This window comes from Mesocricetus auratus, unplaced genomic scaffold, assembly GCF_017639785.1.
Source record: "Mesocricetus auratus isolate SY011 unplaced genomic scaffold, BCM_Maur_2.0 Super-Scaffold_100011, whole genome shotgun sequence".
Taxonomy (NCBI): Eukaryota; Metazoa; Chordata; class Mammalia; order Rodentia; family Cricetidae; genus Mesocricetus; species Mesocricetus auratus.
In genome coordinates this window covers 66,634,875-66,647,918 of record NW_024429195.1, presented here as the reverse complement: position 1 = coordinate 66,647,918, position 13,044 = coordinate 66,634,875, and the positions used below count along the sequence as shown (strand labels likewise).

Below are 13,044 nucleotides of genomic sequence, written 5' to 3'. Positions count from 1 at the left end.
CCTTCTTAGCATAGCAGATTTGTATCTAGCGTAGAATGTTTCTTTTAGTAGTAGATAATGATCTCTGAACTTTTATAATCTAATTGACCCAGTTCTTGTTACTTGTAGGGTGTTTCAATTATTTCTTTTCTTTCCTCAGTTTAAGTGCTCAGGCACAAGCATATGCTGAAAATAGGAATTAAATTTTAAAAGCTAACAATTCCCGAGTGTCTTTCCTCTCTAGAGCTTTTTAAAAACTTTTTATTAGCGTTTTTCATTTATTATTTTCTTTATTTCATCACATTGAAAAGCTATCCTTTATACAAATCACTAATGAGGTGTGCCCTAATTAGCGTTTATCTATTAGTTCATGGATTTGCACTTCTAAGTATTTATATGATAACTTGTGTATATTAATATACAATGCTTCTATTTTTATGTGTAATTGTCAATTTTGTCCATTTTAAATGGACCTTATTACAGAATTAACGTGATCTTTATTTTGAGTGTAAGTAAAGTTATCTTAAAAATATAGAGCTATCTTATTCTAACTTCAGCAACACATCATTAGGCTTATCACCATCCTGTTTTAAAGATGAGGACATGGCTGTACAGCTATCATTAAATGAAACATAAACTTTCTGATTGAACACATATTTACTCTTTTTTCTGATAACTGTGATACCCACGTTTTTTCCTCCATGGCTCACCACATTCAGATTATCATCTCATACGAATCATGTGCCATGTGGAAGACAATATGGACATGGTTTTAATAATGCAATAGAAAATGCAGTAAAAAAACACATGATCATTCCTGCTTATTTTTTAATCAAGACATTGACAATGGATATGCATGACCTTAAAACAGATGTATAAAAAATGTGAAGTGTATAAATGGTAGTATTTGTACTATAAGGGTGAAATATTTTGAAAATTAATGCAGTATTTACTTTGCCAAGTATATCTGTAGTTGTTTTCCTGAGATGAGCATTTATTCACATTATTATTGTCATGCTTTAATACATCAACTTGATTAACATGATGATTTAGGTTAGCAGCAGGTATCACAAGCATATCAACAATATAATATATCCTAAGGGTATTATTATTGGTAGTTTTATCTCTTTTGCCTTTTGATACTTTTGGTGAGTTTCTACCACCCAGCTCCTAAAAAAATCACACACAGACTCATATTATTACTTATGAATGTCCTGCCTTAGCTAGGCTTGTTGCTAGCCAGCTTTTCTTAAATTAAATGAACCCATCTGCCTTTTCTCTCTCAGGTTCTCTCTGTCTTACTTCATATACCATAATTTCCTTCTTAATCCATGACTAGCTGGCTGGATGGGTGGCTGGCCTCTGGTGTCCTCCACTTCTTGTTCTCTTGCTGCTCCCTTATATTCATATCTCTCTGCCTGCCAGCTCTGCCTATGCTTGCTACCACTGTGAAATTGGCCGTTCAGCTCTCTATTAGACCATCAGGTGTTTTAGACAGGCAAAGTAACACAGCTTCATAGAGTTAAACAAATGCAGCATAAACAAAAGTCACATGCCTGAAAATGATATTCCCCAAAAGGATATATATGAGGGTTTATTAGTTAATGAACACATACACATGCACACACAAACACACACAGAGTAAAGCTTGTGAATAGATACTCTATATAAAGGTTCAGCATAACACCAAAGAAAGTAACAAATTTAAAGTGATAACAAATTTTCACAGTGAATTTTTAAAATATTTTTATTATAAATAGATTCTTCTCTTATAAAATACATCTGGACCACAGTTTCTGTCCTTTCCACTCCTCTGAGATTCCCACACACACACCCTCACACCCCTCTGGATACTGTATCTCTGACTCTTTTGCAAGCGTTAGGTAGTTTTCCTCCTCTTGGGTTTCCTTGTCACAGTGGATTTTATCTGTACGTTTAACCCTAACAAGAAAGGAAATATAAACAATTTTTGAAGGAACAATTTTGTACATCTTACGTGTTAAATTCACAATTAACAACCAGTTAATTGATTACTTTCACTTTATGTTAGTTCTCTTTTAGCTACTCTGAAAAAAGTCACTTATCATTAATACAGAAGTTGTTGAATTTTGCTAAACTACTGAAGAATAGAGAAAGGCCTGGTTTACAAAGGATTCTGTACAATTGGCTTACTTGTTTGACCAAATTGCAGCTAGTGATTTTTTTCTTTTTGGAAAGCCTAGAGTTCAAGTGAATATCCAATACACAGAGAGAATACCATGGAGTTTAGTAGAAGAGCGAGGATACAGAAAAACTTAGGGATCAACAGAACAGAGGTAATATTCCTATCTATGAAGCTACTGAGTAGTCAAGTAGTGTTTAAGAATTATTCAGGCAAAGAAGACATAAAATAAGCTTGTGATTCAAATAACTTCATGAGATCAGATTTGCAGAGGATGGAATGATTCTTACAGATATAAAAAGAGAAGAATTCAAGAAGGAATTAGTTCTTTGCAGTTAAATAAAAGAGGTCCATTTTATTGACTTGAGAGATGGACTATTCTATAAGAATTAATTTTTAAGAATGCAATAGATTTTTGCAATATTTTCTAATTAGCAAATAGCATTATACAAGAGAATTATAAGACATCAGGGAGGCATTAACTGAAATACACAGTTGTATTAAAACCACACATTGCACTAATTAGAAAGACTTGTTGAAGACTGAGTAACTGACACACATGGAGACTGCCATGACAACGTTCCTTGGTCAGTTAAAAACTACTAGGAGTCAATCCAGAAATAACTGTTAGGTATTGGGGTGAGTATGCATATGTGTACATGAACTACAATTTTGTCAGAAAATTTTAAGGCATTTATATCCCACATAATTAGAGAGATTCTCTGTTGCAGTTAAGATTTGTTATTCGTGGTCAGGAATTTAAAGTAACAGAAAAAAATCAAGAATACATTCTCCTTAGTGGCCTCGTAGGTGCTTTTTGTGACAAAAAGTGGCTGAAGTTTCACATATCCACTATTATTTTTATAGGTATTCATAACCATATCTACAAGGCATAATTTTAATAATGAAAGCTGTGCCGCAATGTTGAAAACAAAATCCTATGCTGTAGAGTAAACTACGACAAATAAACACAGAGGGAACACTTGTAACAATATAAAATGACTGGAACCGAAAATTATTCAGGCCATTTGTCTGACATGAAACCATAAGGCAATGTCTTTTATCTTTACTGCTATATTTTCATCCATTCATTTGATATGATCATGGCACTGTAGATTTAGTCACACAAAGTAATCATAGCTGAGTTATGGTGAAACCCATTATCTGACTGTGATATCTGTAGCAATTATTCTATGTCTACATAGAAGAATGTACATAGAAGTGATGTTGAAAACAATGACTGAATAAATCTTAAAAATTATCTCAGAGTTTTATGATGAATAAACTTGAAGTCTCTTTTAAGTCATTAGACCAAAATTATTGATGAGCCCGTTTTCCTTTTTAAATCAATAGAAACATATCGTCTCAATAAAACAGTTCACAAATTTTGATATTTAAATAACATTCTTTCCTGTTATTTTGTGTCTCAGCAATTATTTGCAGCTAGTATTCTGAAAACAAAGGTATCCTTTAACAACATTGTTTTCAAAGACCCATCTTTTATGGATATTTTATGCATAATTCTTATCCACACAAATAATGAGAATTCAACCTCAGGGTTTGTGGATTGTCTTCAGTTTGGTAGATGATATAATTAAATATGATTCAGCAATAGTTGTTTATATTTATAGACTAATTTTTATTTGCAAAAGCATGAATTGTAATAATTTGCACCCTTTTGACAGTCATGGTAACTTATTTATAAAGTCATTAGATTGTTTTGTATTTTGTTTAATTTATATAAACTACATAAACAAAATAATAGCTCTAAAACTGCAATAATAGCTCACCTCTACATAAGCAGTTAGTTCTTACTTTCATTGTGGCAGAGATAATAAATGTTAACCAGCCTTTAGACACTCAGGAAACAAAACAAAGATAGATTGCTTGTGTAGCTGTAAGATCAACTTATGGCCTCAATCACCACAGAGACTGATTCAGCTTAAAATTGTGACATTTTTTTATTGTGGCTTACGTTTTGATCTCACATTCAAATTCTCTTGGTAACAAGAATATGTCACTCATACTTATAATCACCCAATGTTCTCATAAAATTTGAATGTTAAAAATCAGAAAAAGGGCCAGGCTTGTGTGACCTGCTTCATTGCTCCCATAAAAATTAAAGCCTGTGATTGTCTCCGAGCCCCTTTGAAGGTTTGGGCAAAAAGAACAGTGGAATATTTAATGACATAGAGAAACACAGAACAGCTGGATTCAGACTCCAGGGTATGTTGCAAGCATCATTGATGTGACTTCTGTGAAAAAGAGAGTTGTAGAACGTTCACTTAACTTTTATCAAATAACCAGTGAAAGACACTTAATAGTGGTGACACCTCATTATCATAAGGTGTAAACAGTAGACTTAGAATTTCTAGTTGGAAAATATAAAAGCCTGTAAATACTGGGTAAGTTGATGGAATGATCTAGTCTTGATTTAAAACCATGTGTGTTTTTTGTTAAGTCTGTGACTGCACTTTCAGAAACTACAGGTGTCCACACAGTGGAATGGACACAAATCCATTTTTTCTTCAAAGATATTCATCTCAGCATTGAATGGAGAAATTCAAACAGCTGGAATTGAAAAGAGGAATGTAATTGGCCTGTTTAGAAAAGTCTACAAGGGTAGCAGTGACTAGATTCAACATGCAACTGCCATCGTGATGAATGTTTACACCACTTTCTTGAGAGCCAATTACACTGTTTTTTTGTGCAGGAACTGGAGATCAGCCAGATCAGCTGTGCACACAAAGCCATTTTGGCTCTGTCTTTTCAAACAAGAACTCCACAAAATGCTACAGCAAGGTTGAAGCATTAGTCTGTTCTGGTAAGAGATGCTTTCTGTTTCTTTGCTATGGTGAGAATTAGATAAGAAATCCTTCTAGACCATAGTGTAATCAGCTGCTCTGAGCTACAAGTTATAAAATATTTTGTGCTTTGAGATATTTTTTTTCTTTGTGTTTGCCTTGTGTTGTAGCAAGTAAGTTCTACTGGCCATGTTCAACTAGTATTGGAAGTATGGGCGACTTTAGCACTTGGTGTTGAATGGATGTGTAGTTGTGTTATGTTTAATACTATAATTCCAGTCAAGATGAAGGCTATTGAAACCATAGTGAGTTAATATGTGTGCTGAAGTTTTCCTCTGTCCAAAATTATAATGATGACCACTCAATCACCACCACTAAGTTCACCTTGGAAATTACTGTCATATGTTTTGGAGCATTCCAGTTTCCTTTCATTTTCAGAATTAGGAAAGCTGTAGATAAGAACTCTGGGTGAATTGGTCTATATATGGGTTTTCCTTTTAGCTCTAAATAGTACAAAGGTAAATGTAGGTGTAAAGTTATATGTAAAGTGTATGGTTTTGTTGTTCTTATCTTTAGGCTTGTACTGCTTTTCAATGAGTATACAAAAGCTCTACATGTTATTAGCTCTCCAAAAATTCATCTGAATCTAAAATTATAAGAAAAAATAAATATATGTCTATATCAACTTATTAAAAACATATATACACATAAGTGTATATATGATGGTACCCATGCAGGCAAATGTGTTTATTCATGTCAAATTCATGTGTGCTATATATGTAGAATGGTATATTTCTGAATTTAATTACAAATTAATTGTATGTAATGACCAATTTATGTGCTATAACAGTGGAAATCAACAAAGTTTATGACTTTAAGTTTTCACTTTTGTCCATTCATTATGTTAGTAATCTGAAAACAATATTATGAAAATATTAAAATAATCATTCCAAAGAAAGAGCTGATTTGAAGATAAATCTAACATTTTAACTGAAAGTAAACTTGAATGATACAATTTTATTCCATTTGGCTTCTCAATTTAATCCATACTTATGTGTCAATCAGGCTTGAAGATATACAACCCTTTTTGGGGGGCTATACAAAACTTCAAAAGAATAACTATTTAGCAAAAATCTGTATGTCTCTACTATACATTTATATTCTCTCTACCTTTACAAAATTTTAGTGCCTATTTACCTTTATCTTTATTTTAGAAATGACAAGCTCTTTAGTGTCATTTACCGCTTCCTGTATTATATACACTTTAAAACACTAAACCTCACTTAACTATTCGTATTCAGTATTCCCCCTTGACATTTTTAAATATACCTGAAGATATATTTGAACCCAAAAGGGTTGAGAGAGATAGAGACATACAGACAAAGACAGAGACACACAGAGAGAGAATATGAAATTCGGGAAGACAATTAGTCATCAAAGCATGGGCAAAGTTAAAGGGAGTTAAAAAGTGGAAATGTTCAAATAACACTGAATAAGCATGAATATTTTCAAGAAAAGATTAGTAACTAATGTAAAATTAGTGAGATGCTAAGTGACAATATTTGGAAATTTTTAAATGTAATATTTATTGATATATAGTATTCACTTGAAAGAGAACTATGTTCACTTTTAGGTTAATAAATAAATGTTCAATTGTGTTTTTTAGTGGAATTTGAAAAATACGTTTCTAAGAATGAGGCTTTGGTCACTTGGTTCTATTCTAGGTAGTCTCAGGGTGTCTGTGTTTATAATTTGGTTTAAAGAGACTAAATTGTCTATGTCAATATTAACAAGTTAGTAAGTAAATAGTTTGTTCTTCATTCAAAACACAATTGGCCAGATTATTCTAAATAGTAACTACTGTCTTAGAAATATTTCATTCTATGTTCATTTTCTATAGCATAATTTTACATTAAGTTGTCTTAGTATTTTCTTCTATTACCAAATTTATGTGCTAATTTTACTAATTACTATAGACTCAACATAGTGTAGATACTAACAAAAGCTAAGCAAACTCCATTGCATTAAAATATTATATACAAAGATAGTTATGGATATGATAAATTGAAATATGATGATGATGATGATAAACAGGATAGATATATAGACAGATGTTAGATAGGTTGACAGATAATAAATAGATCTGTAATTTCACTGAAGTTGGAAAATTCCATTTATAATTTGATATTATATTTAATTTTTATTTCCATCCCACAAAACTATTAAACATGCAAGCTATAAATTTTCACATATACATGATGAATAGTTATACGCACTTTGATACATGGAGTCCCTCATATTTCATAAAATGCTACTATGAGGTAGCACTCTACTCAGAAAATGGAAGATTATATAAGCACTATTAACTCCTTCCTTCAAATTTTATGTCAACTGAACAAACGTAACATTCATCTGAGAGGAGGAATCTCAACTTAAAAGATGCCTTCATAAGATCAGTCTATATGCAAGACTTTAGGTCATTTTGTTACTTAGTTATTGATGGGAAAGTCCCAGCACATGGTGGATATGGCCAATCTGTACTGGTGGTCCTGGGTTGTATCAGAAAGCAGGCTGAGAAAGCCACACATTGCAAGATAGTAATCAACAGCCATCCATCTGCTCCGGCTTTCAGGTTCCAGGCATTTTTGTGTTCCTGTCCTGACTTCCTTCAGTGATGGACAGTGATATGAAATAACCCAACAAAACCTTTTCTCCACACTTCCTTTTGACCCTGGTGCTGCATCACAGCCATAATCCTCACTAAGACACAGATATAATCTACCAACTTATAAATTTAACTAGAGTTTTTTGAATATTAGGATTCTGATAGGTATGTCCTCGTCATACTGCTCAAATGCTGCTGTCTTACCCGTGATTGTGCAGAGGCAACTACAGGATTGGCCTCTGCTTTTCAAAGCTTTCTTCTTGCTGTGCTTCTTCTCACCTGCTCTCTCATGGAAGTATGGTTAAGAACATATGCAAATGGTTTGCAAATCCCGAGTAGTGTTCCTCCTTGTGTTCCATCACCCATCACTGTTAATAATGGGGGTAAGTAAAGAGAGCTGCACTGACGCTGTTATTCACCTTTAGTATTGGAAATAATGACATCAGTTTTATAGGATTCAAATGAAATAATTTTGGTCAAGGATTATATATAGTGTGCATATTTCTTTAACCTAATATGAAGTAATTTGAATGGATTCTTTTACTAAAATAGAATTTAAATATTCCATGTGATTGAAAGGATTCTTCACCATCATTGGCATTTTAGTAACTATATGGCAATCAGACAGTTCATTCCTATCACATAAAAGAGAATGACATTTTCTATTATTGGACCAGTATGACTTCTTGCTAAGAGGATAGCTCTTCTTGAATGTGGGAGAGGTGTGAGTGTGCTCACTTTCATGTGCCTGTGTTTGAGAATCTTGAAATCTAATTGTTTTATAGAATTTTTGTAACACTGCAATCCTGTCTCTTTTTTACACAGTAAAAGAAGAGATTTTACTGTCTGTTAAAAACACAACTCTGTATACATGTATGATAGGGTTTGTTCTCATCATCTTGGAGAAGATGGTGCATTGCCAATGAGTGCTGAAGAAGTAAGTGGGCAGAATCAAAACAGAAAAAAAAAACTCTGCTAACATTAAAGCACATCAAAGAAGTTTCCCTTGCCAATGAGAGAATGGAAGTTGGGCATAGAAGTGAGTGGCAAATGTGGTTCCGGATATTTGGTTATTTAGATTTAAAAAGTAGTAAACAGCAACTTACCTATTTTGCCCCAAAAATCTTTCTAGTGAAAATGGAAAGGTGAATCTCCAGGAAATACAGTCATCCTTATTTTCTTTATTCAACTGTAGCTTGCTTTAGAATAGTCTACCCAGGTGGCATGAGCTTCTAGAGGTGGACACACACAATGGCTTTCACAATCTCGAGGATGAGACTTCTAAACCAAATATAAAGACAAGTGAAATTCTTTTGTTCACATTATAAAGTGAGTCAATGAAAATGTAAAATACCTTGCTATTAAGACCCTATACTTATGCTTGCATATTAATTCAGTGCCTTTCGATGTTAGCAATCCGCCACAACATATATGTACAGGTACCCACGTGAACAAATGTACATGTATATATAAAATAAGGGGAAGTGTCATTCTTTTTGTTGCCAAAATTTTAGCTGTTCTTTTCTGAAAATTCATTAAGGTAGATGGATTGGAAAAATGTTTACTATATGTCTTATGAGATTTCCTGCTTTTCTTAATTTTGGTAGTTATGTATAAAGTGATATGATATTAACACTCCACATTAAATAATTTTATTTCATATCAAACAACAATGATACAAATATTGGTTTGGACAGTTAAAAGCAGTAGATATTGGATACTGACTTGAATATTAATATACTAATATTTTTCAAGAAAACAAAACATGTACTGTTTAATGCAAACAGAAAATTTCTCAGAGCTAAGGACATTCATTAACTACCTAGTGCACACATTTAGAATCACCTTACATTTAATCTAACATCCTTGGCAAAAAAATAAAAATAAAAAACCATCTTAGAAGATGGAGTTGCTTTTCTTATTATTTATGCAACTTAGTTCCAAATGATCATTCTAATCTGATGTTTGTGCTGATTCCTTTGTGCCTGTTGGACACCAGTCACCCTACTCCACACAGCCCAGGGAATAGATGATTAGTCCCAGCATCTGACACTAGCAGGACAGGGTAGCAAGTTGTGACTTTGACCAGTCAGATATATTAACCTTTTTCAGGAGGGCAGCTCTACAGAAAAGCACCTTTCTCATTGTTACCAGGACACTCCTCACTTTTTGCTTTATAAAAACTTGGAGTGTGATCAGGATAGTATAAGGCAATGATACTTAATTGCATACTGATTCACACTTTAGCTTATAATGTCTTTATGTATTACGAGTCATTAGACAAAAAACAACCTGAATTTTTTTGGGTAGAAGGAAATAAGGGGTTTTTGGAACAACATTTACACATAAATTTTGTTCCTTCCCGTTTTCATAAAAATGCTACCCATTCCAATCACCTTCTCTCACACTTCCTCTTCTACTGACACCTCCCCACCTTTGTTCCCCAAAATCATTTTCCCTTAGTTACTAGTTTGGGTTTTGCTAATGTACCAGGGTCAGTCATGTTACTATTCTAGCTAGACCCTGTCAGCATCCTAAAAGTCAAATCTTACAGGTTTAATTGGGTTCAGTTCAAAACTTTTTGTGGGTCTGAAGACTGACAACATATAAGATGTAATAACCAGTGGTGCTGATGAGTTTGTGTTTTCATGTGCTACATCTATTCATAGTTGTCAATGACCAAAAGTGATGTCTTCCAAATAAATGAATTTATCACTGATATTGATATTCTTTTTCCTTATCTGCGAATACATTTGGAAAGAAACAGATTTCTCCTTTTTCTGTCTTTAGTGTCTAAAGCAGCCTTATTAAGCCTCTCGATGTTTCAAGGTATTTGACATAAGCATTATGTCTGTCAAGTGATTTAAAAAAAACCTGTGCTTAAGTTAACATGTATTTTAGCTACAAAAAGGATATATAGCAAGGAAGTGTAAGAGACTTGAATTGGAAGTGGTTGAATGTTCAAGAAAAAATTTTCCTAAATTACAGAATGTTCTTGATTTCATTCATAAGTTATTATGCATCATTATATTTCTGTTTTGAAAAAGAACGCACTTTTAATCCTTGCTGTAAAACATCATATGTGACATGAAAGCATTGTTGACTCAGTTAAAATCTGAACTTGACCCTCGGCATAGGTTTAAATAATTGAGGCTAACTTTAGATTAAAACTCACAATGTCTAATTATATTTTATTTTGATACATATTAATTCCCTTTAGTCTATGACCGTTGAAAATTTTATTCAGTGTTTGTGTTTAATTTATATATTCAATGTTTTATTTTTAATCCAAGGTTTTTTAAAATATAATAAATCTATTTAGAAAATTGTGAAATGTGTTTTGTGGAAAATTTATTTCCCCCTAAAAATGTTATTGGCATAACTAATACACAGCAGACACATTTTTAGAACCTTATGTATGGAGTCACCATCCATGCAATATATAAAGAATAATAATGTTTGACACATATCATATAGAGCCTCATTTCTGGAAAACTATGATATTACTGGCTCACTGGGCAGAATATCTGTTGTGAACTGAGTTATAACCTAAAATATCTAATGGAACAAATCACCTGTGCATTCAGACACCAAGTAAAAAGAGACACAAGTTTAAAGTGTGTGTTTTACCTACAATAGCTATTCAAATTCTGACTCATAACATTTCATTTTGTTCACATGGTCCATGTTCAGATTCTCTGTAGGAAAACAGTTTTAAAATGTGTACCAATTTAAAAATCATTCAGGGCATCCAGCTAATTAAGTAGGAAGATTCAGATGTTACAAGAAACGTTATATCACATAAATATTGACCCACTGGGCTTGTTTAAAGCCAAATAGCTTTTGTGGTAAGCTTTATAAGTTTGGACATCTTTCCAGGCCAGAGCTGCTGTAAACTGCTGAGAGCATTAAAACGAAAGTTGACACAAAGCCAAAGAAGTGATTCTTAAAGCATTTGAACATGAAGGTTTATGTCTTCTGCAGAAATCTCATAGCATTTTAACATAGCCTGGAAATACCTCAGCATTATATGCTGCTGAGACTCACCATAGCTTCAAAGCTTGCTCAAATTTAAATATTCTACAAATAAACTATTAATTTGCATCAGTAAACTTTCAAGCTGCATTTTTGTCAACTATATGAATAACCCATGATTCCAGTTTGTATTTCAACATTAGCTGTTGCTTTTTAAAGAAAGATGTTTGCCATGGTTTCTCTTGAAAGGGAAAGAGAATCATACTTAAACTAATTTTAAATAGTTTTATTCCTAAAATTTCTTACACATTCCTGTCACATGCCCTCAACTCAAAATTTGCATACAAAGTGAGGACTATTCACGGCCTTCTTCTGTAGTGAAGACACCTCCTAGTAGTGAAACCAAAGATAATCTTCCTCAACCTGAGGGGACTGCAAGTATCCACTTTCTTAAGAAAAAGTGTATTAATTCCATGAACATTTAGAGACAACTTTATTTTTTCTATTCACCATAATAAATATCATCATCTTAAACAGAACAAACAACAACATCAACAAAAATACCTGCATGGTTCTTACATTTTCAATTGAATTCCAAAATTTCTTTTCTATCAAACTGTAAGCCTTTAATTTTCCCCACAAGTTTAAACATGTCCCCCTTTCTACCTTATCTTCTTTCATGGTAAAGAAAGGGGTTACTTTCCTCCATCTACAAGGGTAAAATCTGAGATGTAAATTATTGATATAAATATAAAAGTTGATCAATGTAAGTTTTATTTATGTGCACATGATTTATAAACATGCTTTCTTAAATGAGTTTTATATAAGAATTTGTTTATACTTAAACACACATGTTAAAAAGCCTGAAAAAGGCTTTAATCCCAGCACTTGGGAGGCACAGGCCAGAAGATCTCTGTGCGTTCTAGACCAGCCTGGTCTACAAGAGCCAGATCCAGGACAGCCTCCAAAGTCATAGGGAAAGACTGTCTCGAAAAAGCAAAAAAAAAAAAAAAAAAAAAGCCTGAAAAAGAGAAATCTGGCACTAAGGAAATGTGCAGAGATCCACAAGGATGACCCCCAACTAACAATCTAAGCAACAGTGGAGAGGCTACCTTAAATGCCTTTCCCCTATAATGAGATTGATAACTACCTTATATGACATCCTAGAGCCTTCATCCAGCAGCTGATAGAAGCAGAAGCAGTGATTCACAGCTAAGCACTAAGCCTAACTCATGGAATCAAATTATAGAGAGGGAGAGTGATGAGCAAATGGATCAATCAAGACCATGCTGGGGAAACCCACAGAAACAGCTGACCTGAGAATGCAAGAGTTCAAGGATACCAGTCTGACAACTGGGAAACCAGCATAGGACTGAACCAGACCCCCTGATTGTGGGTGTCAGTGAGGAGGCCTGGAAGTCTGTAGAGCCTCTGGCAGTGGAACCAGTATTTATCCATAG

At 33.4% G+C, this 13,044-nt stretch overlaps 1 long non-coding RNA gene across 1 annotated transcript in view; it reads left to right on the top strand.

Moving 5' to 3' along the window:
• LOC121143298 overlaps positions 1–13,044 on the top strand; it is a 475,484-nt gene that overhangs the window by 226,022 nt on the left and 236,418 nt on the right. The window contains exon 3 of the long non-coding RNA XR_005880506.1: positions 4,854–4,964. This is a non-coding gene — a long non-coding RNA (uncharacterized LOC121143298). The remainder of the gene's footprint in view (positions 1–4,853; positions 4,965–13,044) is intronic.